Below are 4,053 nucleotides of genomic sequence, written 5' to 3' on the forward strand. Positions count from 1 at the left end.
CCGCAGCTCGCCTTACAGCACATTTTCCCTAGGGTTCTGTAATGGAATAAAGAAAAACATTTAAAGACAAGAAATTATATTGAGTTCTCTTATTCCAAATTAGATTAGCATTTTAATGTTGTTTAATTAGTTAGTTGCAGGTTTTTTGTACACCAGTTTATAATGTTGGGAAAGTGTATTTTACAACATTGCACATACAAATAATAAATTGTGCAACACTGTTGCCACTAATTGTAATATTTTAAGTTAAGAGGAAAACGCTCTCTTTTGCTTAGCTTTTAATTAGGTTTATTCCAAGCAGACACAAAAATAAAAATTTACTTGTCTTTTAAGTGAATATCATCTGCAATATATTTCTATATCACAATCTAGTGCAAAGCATCTCTGCAGCCTGCTATGCTCCTGCATTATCTTCTTTATAGTGGAAAGCCTCTTCGTACAGCGACGGTAAATCGCTGTACGATTTAGGACGAGAGGAAATGGCCTCAAGTTGCGCCAGGGGAGGTTTAAATTGGACATGAGGAAAAATGTCTTTCCTGAAAGAATGGTTAAACATTGGAACAGGCTGCCCAGGGAAGTGGTGGAGTCCCCATCCCTGGAGGTATTTAAAAGACGTGTAGATGAGGCGCTTAGGGACATGGTTTAGTGGACATGGTGGTGTTGGGTTGACGGTTGGACTCGATGATCTTAGAGGTCTTTTCCAACCTTAATGATTCTATGATTCTATAAATCGGTGGCAATGGTTGTATTGCAGTGTGGCTCTGACATGAAGCATGCCCCCAGGCTGTTTCAGTTGACCTCTCAGACAAGTTTCGGGCTAGAGGTGCTCTTGGCCTGAGAGCAGGAGTATACAGCAAACGTCTGCCTGTAACCCCTGTCTGTATGTCACTCAGCACTGTGGAACAAGCAGTGAGGCTGTCACACTGTGGGCCAGAGAGGGAACTATATAATGACTTGCTGAACCACACACACACAAGTTTTATTATTATTATTTGAGTGGCGTGAAAGCAGTAAACAGTGCAGGAAGCAAGCCAAATGCACCCATTGCCTCTTTACGGCTAGCGTCTCTCAACATGCCGCGCAACCAGGGAGTGTCTTCCTTTTGTAAAAAAAAGATAAGTCCAAGCGTAATAACCCCCAACACTGGCTAATTTATTTTGCCATTCCCATTTTGTGTTTCCAAAGCACAAAAGATACCAATGTAAATGCCTAACGCCCGAGGAATCAGGCCACATTTGTCACTGTTTACTGAGGTACAATTTGCATATACAAGTTCACTTCCAGCAGCACGGTTACAATGCATACAAAGTAAGAGGCTTAGACCATGTCAGACTGTTACAAGAGTTATTTATGCCCTGGGACCAGCAGCTAGCAGAGGGGCATCACCAGCATCACCGTCTGGAGGAGGGTGAGCCAGCTCCCAGGCACTCCCGGCATCAGGTCTGCTCATTACCAGAAGCCTTTAAGCTCAGCCCAAGGGCGGAAAAGCAGGACACGCTGTGTGCAGGGCAGCTGAACGGGCCCCTCAGTTGAAGAGGATGGGATCTTCCCCCTTTTCCTGTGGCGGTTTAAGCCTCTCGGAAACATTGAGTCCAAAAGATGTTGCTGCAGTACAACCTGCAGCAGCTTTGCAGGCTGAATTTCTGCACTAATGCTGCACTCCTCACCTCACCAGCTAATCAGACACACTGACACCCTTATCTTTGGGTTAATGCTAGTTACTCATCAAAAGTAAAACTGTCACAAAGGAGCCTCTTTACAGGTGGGGTTTTTTTTCTTTTCTATATGTACACACATAACCCCCCTTTGCAATGCAATAGAAGACAAAAAAATAATAAAATTACCTACCACTGCTTTTTTTAATGGGGAATTTTACATCTAAACCCTCATATCCACTATTCCTTCGAGACTGATTTTAAAACATACCCAAAGCCAAAAAGGCTAAAGCCATGGCTGAAGCCACCTTCAGCTGGTGACAGACTGATGGGGTCCGTGTTCCTGCACATGAATATCAGACGCTATGGCGAAGGGAGGCACGTGGCTGTCATCATCTCCTCTTGTTGCAGTTGTAGGATTGGTTCATCTCTAAATCAAGCAGAACCGAAACCTGGAAATATATTTTTTAAAAAGTTTATTTCATCTTTTGCTTTCTTTTCTCCTTAGTTCTTGTTCTTGGGGAATGAGAGGGGGGAATGGGAGGAAATTATTAACTAAAGGGCTTGTGCTGTCACACAGAGTAAATAATTTTAATCTGTTTTAATCAGCTGCTTCTGAAATCTTGGGGGCAGTTGCAATGCTTGGGAGCATTCAGCTTGCACTCAACTGAGGTGCATTTCTCCTCCCCTGGTCCCCCCACCTCCAAGACACGGGCAGCGGCATGCCAAGCCCAAGCACCCCGACCCACCCCAGCGCCGGAGCGAGGTCCCGCGCGTGGAACTGCTCGCTCTGCCAGCGAGCTCCAGCCTGGGGACCCAGCCTTCAGTGCCACTCCCCCAGCATCAGCTTCTCCTGGAGTCAGCCCTCCTGAATTGCCACGCAGCAGCCTGCACACAAAATAATTAGCTTACAGACACTTTCTTTTTCTTTTTAAGAAACTCGTAGTATTCCAGGTAGCCCTACTTTTCTCGTCTTATTAATTTTGCTCCAGTTAAATGAAAGCTGATAAAATAGAAACTGCTGTAAGACCCAGAGAAAATTAGGTTATGTAACCTCTTTTTTATTTATTTAGCATGATATCAAAGTTGTTTCTTATCATTCTTCAGGTACATTGTGCTCAGGAATAAATTAAACTGTCTATTCAACAAAGAGGAGCTGCTTTTTCTACTGCTAATTTTCTCTCTCTTTCTCAATTCTCACTCTATTATTAGGGAAAAAAATAACAAGCTAAGCTGAAGCTAAGCTAAACAGAGGAGACCTTCCAGTTTTGCGCATTCACACCATGCGATTACCTCACGTAATCCAAGTGGTCCATCTATCGGTCTCTGGCCGATACGACAAGCATCAAAGTCAAAAGTACAACGATGTTTTTCTTTACATAATTACTTGCTGATGTTGACAAACGGAGTGACAGCTGTGCCCTTTTTAGGGCAAGATTTGTGCAGAAATCAAAGTCACGTAAATAATTTCCCTGGGTGGTTTTTTCCCCTCTCCTGTTCCTCCCTGCTCTGCGCCCACAGCCCCGGCTGTGTGCGGAGCTCCTGGGGAGCAGCTGCGCTGGCTGGAGCCGCAGATGGGCCCCGCTCTCCTGGGTGCTAAATCCCGCTCCCAGTGGTTTCTGCCATGCCTTGAATTGCTTCCACTGCAAAGCAGATTTGTTTTTTTGTAAATTGTGATGGGAAGAGCCAGCAGAGACCTCTACACCCCCGAAACTGAGAGGGGGCAAGGAAGGAGGAGAAGGGGGAGGGTAGCTGGAGACAGAGCTACCTCTTGGGAAATACAGCGGGGCCGTAGGGTTCAGCAGGTTATGGCCGCTTCCAGATTTACCTCTTGCAGCGCTGAGCCCAGCCGGCACGGCAGGATGAGCAGCATCCAGCCACCTCTGGCTGTCTTTTGCAGGCAAAGCTCAGTGCTCCCGCGGGGCTGGGTCTCTGCTGGAAGCATCCAGCAAGGTGAAACAGGTACCGGCGGGGAGCGGGGTTTCGAGTATGGCTGAGAGGTCACCTCACTGCTCTTCCCTGGGGCCACAGGCTGAGTGGTCTGCCCTCCTGCCCCGCTTCCCCTGGTCCCGCCACACCCCGGAGCCAGTGGTGACTGGTGCTCAAGAACGCTGTCAGTCCCCCACCACACGTGAAAAGCACAAAAGTACAAAAAAAACACCCTAAGAAAATCCACCTCTGCTCCTTAAAGAGTTCACAGGCAGCAGGGCAGGTCTTCCAGAAATCACATCGCATTCCTGGGGATGGCAGAGGCATGGGTGAAGGTGACTTGCTCAAGGTCACCAACCCAGCGGTTACTGGTGCTTGCAACCGCTACAAATTTAATGTAATGTCTACCTCTTCTGGAGTAATTTTATTGCTCCCTTTTAACCAGAGAGCAGCAAAGGCAGCAGCGTCT

Source organism: Aptenodytes forsteri, unplaced genomic scaffold (genome assembly GCF_000699145.1).
Source record: "Aptenodytes forsteri isolate BGI_AS27 unplaced genomic scaffold, ASM69914v1 Scaffold54, whole genome shotgun sequence".
Lineage (NCBI taxonomy): Eukaryota > Metazoa > Chordata > Aves > Sphenisciformes > Spheniscidae > Aptenodytes > Aptenodytes forsteri.